General features: G+C 40.8%; 1 protein-coding gene across 3 annotated transcripts in view; it reads left to right on the top strand.

The window, feature by feature from the left end:
• Window positions 1-12,594, top strand: part of LOC136876152 (monocarboxylate transporter 14) — a 204,432-nt gene that overhangs the window by 37,939 nt on the left and 153,899 nt on the right. The window contains exon 1 of one of the 3 annotated variants that reach the window (XM_067149868.2): window positions 1,460-1,588. The exons of 1 other annotated variant lie outside the window; for it this stretch is intronic. The gene's annotated coding sequence lies outside the window, so the exon portion shown is untranslated. Of the gene's footprint in view, window positions 1-1,459; window positions 1,597-12,594 lie in introns of those variants that run through there. One more of the 3 variants, XM_067149865.2, reaches the window with a different exon arrangement.

The raw sequence follows: 12,594 nt of genomic DNA, 5'->3' as shown, positions 1-12,594 counted from the left end.
AGATCGCAATATGAAGATAAAGTTGGAGTTCAAGAGGACAAACTGGGGGAAATATTCATTTATAGGAAGGGGAGTTAGGGATGGGAATAACTTCAATAAATTTCCAATTTCTTTGAAATCATTTAGAAAAGGCTAGGAAAACAACAGATAGGGAATCTGCCACCTGGGCGACTGCCCTAAATGCAGATCAGTATTGATTGATTGATTGATTGATTGATTGATTGATAACACTATAGAGTATTAGACTTAAAGCAATCTCCTATGAAAGCGCTCTCACTTGTAAGACATGCCTACTATCTGAACTCTGAAGGTCACATTCTGTGTCTGTAAGCTGCTACTAGTGACAGTTCCCATTTCCCGGTTACTGTTTTCAGTACCGGTAGTACGTTATTTTGTTGCCGTTACTCGGTTATTTTTCCTCGTTACATTTGTAACAGTGAGAGGCATGTAACTGTGACAAAGTAACTGCTACGTTATTTTTCAGCCATCTCTAATGTGGATTTATACTACTGCTGCTACTAAACGTTTTCATTCCTCCCCTGAAGGGGGAGGCGGGCCTCTTAGACGGTGACGCCGTCTCTCAGGCCGGGAGATTTGTTATGGTGGAGATGTGCGGCGAGGGTGAGGGGTGGGCGGCCGTGGCCTACACTACGAACTGTCCCGGAATTCGCCTTAGTGCAGGAGAATGGAAAACCACGGAAAACCATTCTCAGGACAGCCGACAGGTGGGGCCAGACGTGTAGTCCGGCACTGTGCCACAGACCCGTCTCCCGAATGCAGAGGCGTAGAGCTACGGTAGAGCTGTGGCCTCTTAAGGGCCGAAACCCACTCTGCATCTACCGAGCTGGATTTATACTAGCTCTTGACAGTATTGTGCGTATTGTGGCTGTGGCTCATTCCCAGGTGTTCTTAAATTTTATGCAGGTTGGTCTCTTTTTGCCAGTTCCGTTAAATTTTGTTTTCGTTTTCTTTCTTTCTTTTTCTTGTTGCTGCTTTTTTAACGTCGCACTAATATACCGAAGGTTTTCGGTGATGGAAGGTTGGGAAAGGGCTATGACAGGGAAGTTAGCGGCCGTGGCCTTAATTAATGTACAGCCCCAGCATTTGCCTGGTGTGTACATAGAGTAAAAATTCTTTGTACACCATTGCTGTAAATTATGCCCTTATATCTCCTCCTTTGCAAATGGAAAGAAGAGCTTCAATCGCCTGCACTTGTGTTTATAAAATGTTACCGAAACCCTTGGCCGTATATCACGGTGAGCGATGTGTTCCAGGCGCACTTCAATCTCTCGGACCAGCTGGAGCGATATCGGCTCAGCTCTGCAGCTTGCTGTGCGTGTGCTGTCTGGTTCCCCCTCCAGCTTCAAGTCCCCCTTCCCTTTTTTCCTTTCCCCTCAAGTGTCCATAGTGCTGCTTCGGTCTGCTGCTTTATATAGATAGTGTAGTGCTCACAAGCAGTTCGGTCACAGTTAAAGAGTTCTTTAAACTTGTGGAGTGTAGTAAGCACGTGGCCCTTACTGAAATACTTCTCAGTGCTATCTTTTAGGCTATCTCTTTTTTACCGCTGTTGGCAATGGAGTGGCTACAGGTAACTGTGTAAGTACTTTGTTCTTTTTTTTAAGGTTCATTAACTTGGTGGTTACACTGTATCAGCTGTGACCTACTTTAAGTTCAAGTGTGGTACCCCAAAAGTTGACGTGAACTAGAAAATGTGACGTATTCTTTCGATGTTTACTTGATCGTTTTTCTCGCTTATGGCCAATTCAATCCCCAGAAGTTCGTGGTGTGTATCAAAAATGCTAATTATGTGCTGACTGGACGGTTAGCGCTAGTGGTATTGACCTTGTGGCATAACCTGTACCTCCGGTGACGGTCAAGAAAATATTGTTTCAAGTTGATGAATAATCGTTTGATTTGGTTCGATTGTGTAAGTACCTATTACCTCTGATGTAGCATATTATTAGACATTTTCTTAACCTTAAATCCAAAGGTAAGTGATTAATGACCACCCCTCTCAGCTAAATCAACAGAAACTTGCAGCTAGGCTGGGTGTGTTGCAGGGGCACAGTTCCATTTATAACCTCCGTATGGATCAATTGGACACTTGTGCGTAGCCTTAATTTCACACAACTAGAGATGGGAGGGATGAGATACATTGGTTGGAATTTCGTGCCGGTTCGATCCCATTATTAGCCCACTATATATAAGAGAAATCCGTCAAAATCTTCTAACGTTACACATCTTGATTTACATTTGTATCTCTGAACCAAAGATTTCTAGGTCAATGCATACTGCTAAACCCGGTCGTTAACACCTTCCCGTCACCTGAGATTCATTATGAATTCAAAATTATTTTGAGAATTTACTTGAAATATAATGGGTACCGGTATATGAAATATGACAAAACTCGGTTTTGGATATAGATGTAGGTAGTCTTAAGTTTATGAATTATTATTATTATTATCATTATTATTATTATTATTATTATTATTATTATTATTATTATTATTATTATTATTATTATTATTATTTACCTACTGAATACATATTGTTGGAAGTACAGTAAAATGGGACGAATGTGAGTTGATGTCTGATCTTAAAGAGCAATTTCAACAAAATAGGAAACTAGTCATGGTGATGGATTTTGGCCACCCCGATTAATTTAGGTGGTTAAGGATAGCTTTCTTTGTTATTAGAAATTAATCTGGTAACTAGTGTTATTGTGATGTAATTTTTTTTTGCTAGTTGCTTTACGTCGCACCGACACAGATAGGTCTTATGGCGACGATGGGACAGGGAAGGGCTAGGAGTGGGAAGGAAGCGGCCGTGGCCTTAATTAAGGTACAGCTCCAGCATTTGATTGGTGTGAAAATGGAAAACCATCTTCAGGGCTTCCGACAGTGGGGTTCAAACCGATGTCATTATTGTTAGTAATGAAGAACACCTCTTTTGTCCAAGAAAGTCAGAAGAAATCACTTTCCATTTCTGATGAGTTTATCCTATAATTTAATTGACTTCGTTCTATTTATTAATTTATTGGTCATTTGGACGAAAATATAAAGTAAAAATAAGAAAATACGAGCATTTTCGGTTTTTTGAATCAATTTAAAAATAGTGGCGACTTTGATTCTATTATACAGTATAATTCATTAGTAAGTTATTCTTTCGAAGGACGAAAGTTGGCCTAGCAATAATTAATCAAATCAGGGGATACCAAATTCACCAGGAAATGGAGACAATCCTTAACACCCCGGCAATTCGTACTCTTCACTGATTTGCACCTGGTGATGCTTAACGACTGGTAGATGTGTTGTGGTCATTGACAGATATCGATTATCATCTGCATTTAGGGCAGTCGTCCTGGTGGTAGATTTCCTACATGTTATTTATTTACCTAGTCTTTTCTTAAATAAGAAATTTATTGAAGATCTCCCTTGGTATATTATTCCAATCCCTAACTCCCTATAAACGAATATTTGCCCCAATTTGCCCTCTTGAATTCCAAATTATCTTCATATTATGATGTTTCTAACTTTTAAAACACCACTCAAACTTAATAGTCTACCAGAGTCATTCCACGCCATCTCTACACCGACAGCTCTGTACATACCTCTTAGTCGAGCAGCTCGTCTCCTTTCTCCCAAATCTTCCCAGCCCAACACTTTCTAACATTTTCGTAACAATACTCTTTTGTAGGAAATCATTGAGAACAAATCGAGCTGCTTTTCTTTGGATTTTTTCCAGTTCTCGAATCAAGTAATTCTGCTGAGGGGTCCCATACACTGGAACCATACTCCAGTTGGGGTCTTACCAGAGACTTAACTGTATGTGGCCTCTCCTTTACATCCTTGTCTGTTCGTGTAGTTGTTATTATTATTGGGTTTTACCAGTTTTTAGATGTGATAGATGTGACCAATGTGAACCAGTATGTATGAAATTATGTTGAGCAGTGGAACCAAAGAATAGTTCTTAATATTTTCAGAAAAAGGATATTTTTGGTGACGTTCCTCATGTGTGTTACCCGGATTTCGAAAAGTAACGTGATAAATATTGGTCGTGACATTAATGGATCATTCAGAAATATATAAATGTCCTTCCACGTGCAACACCCGATTGTAATAATGAAAATATAACATAAAAAACGAAGCGGTATCAATGTGTCTGGATTAACTTGTTTGAATGATCACGATTAAACAACAGTACCGTACCATAATACTGACTTTACTGACATCGTCTGAAAAATGTGGGAACTCGTTTGATTTTCAAATTCTTGGGTGCTAAAGATTTTCCAAACCATACTTCCCCTGTCCCATTATGTAGTCATTAGGTAGAATACAGTACATTGTGATCGATGGCCGGTCCAAAACCAAAACTAACAGACCTGTTTTATCATGTTTTACCAAAGTCTGACATTATTTCACAGTTACTTTATACCTACTATTGTTTTACTTCGGTTTTATATGATATGCTTCGTGTTATACGCAGTGATTGCTAGGGACTTCTCACCAGTTGTGAGACTTATCAGGATTATGCCTATCAGGAATTCATGAAAATAAATACATTGTTCAAAGGTTTGGATAAAACTTATCAGTGGAATGTAAGAAACAAATACTGGAAGATTATACACAAACAGACTACGACGCAACGGGCATAATTCTCTTTCGTGAACTGTAGGTTTAAAAATACATGGCTGATCTGTTTTCTGCTGTAGAGATAAGCTCATGTCTTTTCATAAGTCACACTGCTTACCAGCATACAGTAAGTAAGCTTTCAAGGTCCATCCATTATTAATTACGGGTGTGACATCATACTGCTTGTTGCTCGATGGCGGCTACGTTGACGTAGAACATGGCTAGTTCTACTTGGCTGGGACTGGGAACCCCCGGGCTCGTTTAGCCATACCAGCAATCTTATCAAACAGTTCCATCATTCAGTAATGCCAACTACAGCAGTATTTTGCTTTGCGCAACGGAAATTGCTTCTCGCGCAGACAGCGGCGTGTGACAAAAAAACTGTCAAAAAAGTAACATTTATGCCATGGACTTAGTTTTCCGCTCTTCAAATCTACATTTATATAATGAATTAATTTATTAAAAAGTTTTAAAAATACGATCGCAGTATGATTTTCAAGTTTACTTGATTTTAAGTGAAAAGGTACGATAAAGTGTCAAGGCGAAGTTACGCAAATTGTTGTGTTGCCTCTTAGGAATGTACTGTAGGGGAAAAAAGGCCTTTGTTTACTATAGGTAATTTGTAAACAAATAAAAAAACAGATTGTGAGCACATAGGCGTTCTACTGTACTTCAGGTTAGGTCTGCGAATTAAAAACATAGTCGTTGCTTGACTTAACGATTTAGTGATGGTTATAGCAAAAAACATCAAATATGTACAGACGCTAAAAAAAGCGTATAGTCTGGACAAATTCCTCAAAGATACACTTTTCTCAGAAGCAATTGAACTTACAGATATGTTTGTTTCGGCTATCCACAGGGTTTATATCTACAGGGGAGGTGAATCATATTTTGACAATAATACAAATTAAGGGCCGAATACATAGTTCTCCTTGTTGCTGTATGGGTCGTCAGTCTATAGACAATAGTAGTTTGATGCAGCTCTCCATGCCACCCTATTTTGTGCTAAACTTTTCATTTCTATGCAACTACTAGGCCTACATCCCAAATCTACTGTTATCTGTCGTATTCATACCTTGGTCTACCCCTGCCGTTTATACCACTGACACTTTCCTCAAAAACTAACTAAACAAGTCTTGGGTGTCTTGAGATGTCCTGTCATTCTATCTCTTCTTCTGGTCAAATTTAGTCATATCGTTTTCTTCTCACCAATTCGATTCAGTATCTCATCATTCGTGATTAGATCTACCCATCTCACCTTCAGCATTCTTCTGTAACACCACATTTCCAAAGCTTCTATTCTCTTTCCTTCTGAGCTAATTATCGTCCATGTTTCACTTCCATACAATATTGTGCTCTAGACGAAAAGTCTTCAAAAACATTTTGCTAATTCCTATATCAATGTTCGAATAGAGCAAATTTCTTTTCTTAAGAAAGGCCTTCCTTCTCTGTGCTGGTCTGTATTTTATGTCGTCCTTTCTCCTGATATCATCAGTTATTGTACTACCGAAGTAACAATATTTATCTACAGTACTTCTTTTACGACTTCATTTCGTAATGTAATGTTTCCTGCATCTCCTGACTGCATTCCATTACTTTTGCTTTGGATGCATTTGTTTTCATCCTTCAAGACTGTTCTTACAATTCAGCAGTTTCTCCAGTTCTACTTCACCGAGCTCGATAGCTGCAGTCGCTGAAGTGCGGCCAGTATCCAGTATTCGGGAGATAGTAGGTTCGAACCCCACTGTCGGCAGCCCTGAGGATGGTTTTCCGTGGTTTCCCATTTTCACACCAGGCAAATGCTGGGGCTGTACCTTAAGGCCACGGCCGCTTCCTTCCCACTCCCAGCCCTTCCCTCTCCCATCGTCGCCATAAGACCTATCTGTGTCGGTGCGACGTAAAGCAACTAGCAGTTGTACTTCTAAAATATTAAATGTGAAGAACATGCAATAACATGCGATCTTTTTTTTTTTTTGAATGGCTATACTTACATGCTAGTTTGAAAAATATGAAAATGAAAACTAAGTATCATGTCATGTATTTATGTTCAGTTGTTGTATTTCTCTATCTCACCTGATGTAGTTAAAATATCGTGTGGATGAGACCTTGGAAGTCAGTCCTTCCAGTGAGGGTGGGCAGCGTCTGTCATGTATGGGGGAAGGTGCGTGTCATTGTGGTGGAGGAGAGTGCTGTGTGTGAGTTGCAGGAATATTGGGGTCAGTACAAACACCCAGTCTGCGGGCCAAGGGAATTAGCCGTTTACAATTAAAGTCTCGCGATCCAGCCGAACTTACGAAAGGATGTGCAGTAAATGATAACCAGCCGGGCTGAACGGCTCAGACGGTTTAGGCGCTGGCCTTCTGACGCCAACTTGGCAGGTTCAGTCCGGTAGTATTTGATGAACACGTCAGCCAGATTTACTGGCACGTAAAAGAACTCCTGCGGGACTAAATTCCGGCAGCTCGGCGTCTCCGAAAACCGTAAAAGCAGTCAGTGGGACGTATAGTCGATATTATTATTATTATTATTATTATTATTATTATTATCAAATGGTAACATTCGACACAAATCGCTCTTCCATTATAGAACTATGAAAATTGTGTAATGGACAAATGGACATTCAAGATTAAGAAATGTTTTACTATGGGACGAAGTATACAAAGAAGCATATGTGCAGCCCATTAGTTCAAATAACCTGTAGACCATTCACACATGACCTTCGTTAAAATGTTTTCAGATTGTCTTTACTCTTAACTGAGATAGCGAATTAACAAACCCCGTGGCACAACAGCCCTAATGGGCCCTGGCCTACCAAGCGACCGCTACTCAGCCTGGAGACCTGCAGATTAAGAGATGTCGCATTGTCAGCGCGACGAATCCCCTCTGCCGTTATTCTTGGCTTCCTAGACCGGGGCCGCTATTTCACAGATAGACAACTCATCAGTTATCACGCAAGCTGCGTGGACCTCGAGCCAGTCCTCAAATTCATGTAAAATCCCCCGACCTTACCGGTAATCGATCTCCGGGCGTCCAGATAAGAGACAGGCACGCTTCGCTTAGACAACGGGGCCGGCAGATAGGGAATTTAAGCTGCTCAATGCCTCTCTAAAACACATGTGAATTCTAGGTCGCTCTGAAACACTTGTGAATGCTGACGATCATCACAACATTAAACTTACGTTAGCATTTCCGGCTTATTTTATTTGAGTGCTTTATACAGCAAAGAGTTCATTATCAGGTCTCTTTCATTAGCTCGTGTGACATGAACGCTAATGGATTACTAGCACTCGGTAGGAGTATTCTTCTTTGTGAGGTTTTCTTCTGGATCACGTACATAGTCAAATAATTTATACTTGCATATAGAAACTGTGAATTTATTTATTTGTAATGGGCAATCTCAGAAACTGATAGACCGATTTTGAAATTTCTTTCACCATTTGTTAGAGAATATGATACTTGGTAACATAGGCTATGTATCATCACAGAATATCAGTGTTCCCGCGAGAACTATCATTTAAGAGAAGGGGGGCGGGGGGCGACGACGTGGAAATGGCAGTAATATTAAATCTCAAAGTTTGTACGTTTGCAATTCTGTGTTTCTTCACGTACGAGCTCAACTTTGACAAGCTTGTAGCTGATACCTTTGGTTAACACACATGTTACTTACTGTTGCAACGTCTTTAAATTGAGCTGCGTAACGAAAGAACATATGAAGCAAGTCAGAGGAAAAACGTCCAATGGCAACGCCTAAAATTGAATACGCTGCCTAAACGGTAAGTCCGATTAACAATGGAGCGCACCTAGCGTACTTGAAATTCGACTTGCCCGAAAAAATGTTTAGGCTATATGAGTTTTCTTCGCATTTCTAAATTGTTTTCGAGAACAAAATGGTTTGCTGTGTTTTCGCACATACTTTATCCTTGGTCTCTTTGTCTTGGTAATAATACGTAATAACTACTTCGCGGACCGTGCTCAAATTTGTCAAGCATACAACCTGGAACCTTTGGTTAACAATAGGCTAATAACTATTACAGTGTTTCTCAAGTGTTTCTCAAGATGTCCTGGAGGGAAATAAAATGTGAAAGAAGTTACAGGGAACCTTAAAAGTGAATACCCTCCGTAAACGATTAGTCAGTGAGTGAACTTAAAATTATATTTCCTACAAAAAAGCCTGTAAGCATTTCGTTCGTAATTCTAATAGTATTCCAGAAAAGGTAATGTATTCTGTGCTTTACTCTCACGCTATCTCCTTGGCGGGCTATGTACTTAAAGAAAATGTGAAGCAAGTTACAGGAAAACGTACGCCTGGGACCCTTAAAAGTGAATAGGCTGCCTGAACGGTTAGTCGTATTAAACATTGGAGCAGAGTAGGTGAACTTAAAATTCGATTTGCGAGAAACAAGTTTATATGGCTTTCTTCGAAACTCTAATAATCTATACGGCATCTATTTAATATACAGGGTGGTTGGCAACAACGTGACCCGGGTACATCAGCGTTAGTGGGTTGATCATACTGATAAACAATTGCAAATAAATAAATAATTAAATAAATAATCGTATGGCCTCAGCTACCGTGTGCAGACATTTCAATTTGACGCCATCTGGCTGTCTGCTCGTCAATTTCGACGTTCCGTTTTACTCTAGGCCCACTAGATGGCAGACCCAGTAAATCGAAACTCTCATGGGCGTCTATATTGGAAATATATATATGTATGTCCATTTGGCCTATATATACTATATATGTACAGTTACAATTAGGTTACCTTCAACATTTCTCAAGTACAGTATATCTATTTCTTTTCTAAAAATAAATGTAAAAGTATCCTTTGTCGCAAGGCAGCCTCTGCTTGAGAGGAAGTATTTCATAAAATAATAAAATATACATTTCGCGCCATTGTCATTTTACCAACTGCTGAAGTTAACCAATCAGATTGCTTCGCGGGCGACTTCAGATGGGCTCTGCGAGGTGGCATGTGGCTTATGACGGGATTGTGAGCGCCAGTAGAAGAAATAAACTTCTCCAGGGGAGGGACTTGAAAGAAGACCTCCCTGCTGATACACTTGGCCCATAGCAAACTACGGTGTTAGCGTTTGATGTTCATTTCGTTGCATGGCTCTCAAGCCCGATCAAGCCACGTGCAGACTTAGCAACATCACCTCGTACAGAGACTGTGAGTTTCTTTACATGTTACGGGTATCTCAGAAACTACCGGGCCAATTTTGAAATCTCTTTCACCATTTGAAAGATAATGGTATTTCAGGTAACATAGGCTATGTGTTTCTCGAATAAAACAAAGAGCCATGCGATTTGATTAAATCTTACAACGTGAAGACTACTTCATATACATTTCTATATACAATGTAGAATTCCGTAGCTAAGCAGGGACACGTCAGCTAGTTATAACATAAAAGCATAGGAGTGTACGCAGCTTTTCACGACAGTTTAATCCTGATATAAACAAATAGGGGGAGCACGGTGCCTTTGCACGTGGACATAGACGTAGTTGATTGGAGAAGCAACCGTCGCACTCACTCCACTGTATCCGAGCTTGAAGAAAAGTAGTACGTCGCATTAATTTTATTTTAATTTATTACATTCAGAGAGTTTGGAGAAGGACGTAATCAAATTCAAATATGGCTGTCATATATACCGCGCGCGCGCGCGCGCGTGTGTGTGTGTGTGTGTGTGTATGTTTCTTTTTATAAAATAGTGATTAAATAACTAGAAATGAAGGCACAAGGCGAGGTGTAATACAGGAAGTCTTCTCGTAGTGAGGAAAAGTCCCAAGCTGTACAGCGTGGAGATGAGGTGTTGCATCTTGCAGCAGCAGTCAGTGTCAGTATTCATAGTGAGAGAAAAACCATCGCGTGTAGTGAAGTACAAAAGAGGAAAACCGCTCAGAAGTGACCATAGGTAGTGCATTGTGAATGTGTTCAATAAACTAAGTGAACAGAATCCAGGTTTAGTCGTTTATTCAGAAGTTCAGATCTTCGCCCTGTTGTCGTATGCGATGCGCAGCCGTGTACGTCCGAACACGAGATGTTGACGGGGTGGAGGTCGGTACTACACGCTCTGCAAATCACAACTCTTTCTTTGGGGGTGGCATGGACATACCATGTTTGCATCACGATTAAACTGTCGTGAAAAGACATATAGTCGGTAAGATTTATTTCACTTTGTTCACCGCCGTTGATTATACCATTCCAGAAGCGAACGCCACTGAGGCACATAATACTATGGTCGTCTGACGAGAAGTCGCGAGGATGCCGGGTGAGGGGCGCGAGGGGGTAAACATGGCTTCTGCGCATGCGCCTGTCTCAAGTCTCAAGGCCTGACAATAAACATCTGTTCCGACCGCGGTGACTCTTGCGAAATGAGAGCTCTTCTGAAGCTTCAAAGTGGTAGTTCAATTGTACTTCAGTTACACATTTAGCCTATTATTAGTAGCCTACTGTATATGAACAATTTAATAGTGAACATGCATCTGTTTCAGAGACTTCACATGTCTGTCACGACGAATGTTAGTAGCTTAGAGTGTAGTGTTGGTTACTCGGGCCGTACCTACAAGCTGCCGCGACTTCTCGTGAGACGCAGATAGTACACATCAAAACGGCTTTACTGAGCGAGTTGGCCGTGCGGTTAGGGTCACGCAAGTGTGAGCTTGCACTCGGGAGATAGTGGGTTTGTGCTTCACTGTCGGCAGCCCCGAAGATGGTTTTCCGCACTTCCCCATTTTCACACCAAGGAAAATGATGGGGCTGTAACTTAGGCCACTTCCTTCCCACTCCTAGCCCTTTCCTATCCCATCATCTCCATAAGCTATCTGTGTCGGTGCGACGTAAAGGAAATTTTTTAAAAAAAATCAAAGCAGCTTTTTCAAAATTATAAACTATTTTTATGTCACCAGAGCACTATCATTAACCTGGGACACATCAAGCGATTCAGGTCCGCGTCACTTACCGAGTTCTGAAGAATGCTACTCACATGTTCTTGTGATTATAAGATGGACACAAGCGGCAGCAGTAGTTGAGAACTCGGCTGTAAGCTCCTCAGTGACCTTGAAATATTGCAACGTACACTCAACGTGGAGTAGACATGCAAACGTCAGTATACTGCTGATCACTGATACTGGAGAACGAGACAAATGAAACAGTTTATTGGTGTGGGGATGAGAAACAGGTTCCGCTACTCCGTTGTCATTGTCACGTACTGTTTTCTGGAAGGCCTGCCGGTCGTGAACGAGGATAGTGCGTCTGTAATACCGTGTGATTCAGATGTTAGTTTGCTTCGGATTTGCTCGCCATGATTTCCTACCTGAATAACGTTACATTATATTTTATTCTTAAATTGTGGCCAGTTTTATATTTAGGATACCCGAATATTTTATTTGCGTTTGTACTACCGTAGTGTAGGTAGTCCTGTACTGCAGTCAGATTTTGGTGATCGTGAATTGAGGAAAGTAACGCAGTATCTCCAGAAGATGTCATCAATTCCTCTCCAGCTACAGGATCGACATTGTCCTTCCACGATTGGGTAAGTCATTTGAAGGTTCCTCTAATTCTTAGCCGAACCATCCATCTCGGACAGTAATCTTTCTACAATCAGTAGACCAGCGAGTTGGTCTTGACATGTAAATATCAAGCCAATATGGGTGTGTGGTACGTAGCAGGGAAGGATCAGAGGTACTGTACACGGACTTATTGCCATCTCATCTAGGGCAAGAGTCGTGGAAGTCGTAACATGTCCTCGTATTTTTACATTTCAAAAGAAAAATAATTATTTCTATCATTAAAGCGTAACTTAAGGTCACCAAAATGCCATTTGAACAACATTAAATGTGTAACATCTGGTCACCTTCAACAATATAGACACAGTTGGCTTGTTCTTCCTCACTTAAATATTGAGGCCACTTTGCCTCCTCTCTTCGTACGATCTTTGGCGTCACTTGGAGGAATGCTCACT

Source organism: Anabrus simplex, chromosome 6, assembly GCF_040414725.1.
Source record: "Anabrus simplex isolate iqAnaSimp1 chromosome 6, ASM4041472v1, whole genome shotgun sequence".
NCBI lineage: Eukaryota > Metazoa > Arthropoda > Insecta > Orthoptera > Tettigoniidae > Anabrus > Anabrus simplex.
Note: the sequence above shows the minus strand (reverse complement) of the source record. Positions and strands in the feature narration are given on the sequence as shown.